The sequence below is a fragment of the Etheostoma spectabile genome, chromosome 7, assembly GCF_008692095.1.
Source record: "Etheostoma spectabile isolate EspeVRDwgs_2016 chromosome 7, UIUC_Espe_1.0, whole genome shotgun sequence".
NCBI lineage: Eukaryota > Metazoa > Chordata > Actinopteri > Perciformes > Percidae > Etheostoma > Etheostoma spectabile.
Genome location: NC_045739.1, coordinates 22831200 through 22831514, shown reverse-complemented (window position 1 = coordinate 22831514; position 315 = coordinate 22831200).

Sequence of the window (315 nt, the reverse complement as noted above, 5' to 3'; positions counted from 1 at the left end):
CCAAATAAGAAAAATAATACGTTTTTGTTTTCTTTTACAGTGCACGCTGTATCACTCACTACGTGGAATCAGTCTTTCTTCACCATCTGTTGGTGTCGCTGTGCCCTGCAGTCGGTTTTATTTTTAATTTATGGGATGTGGACGAGCGAGGTAGAGAGTCACTGAAGAGAGAGAGAGAGAGAGAGAGAGAGAAATAGAGAGAGAGAGAGAGCCAGGCAGCATTAAAGCAAAGCAGTAAATCAGAGAAATAAAATGATTTCGCCGATTTATCACTGATGAGTTTTAAAAAGTTAAAATGTCTGAAGGAGCCAGGTT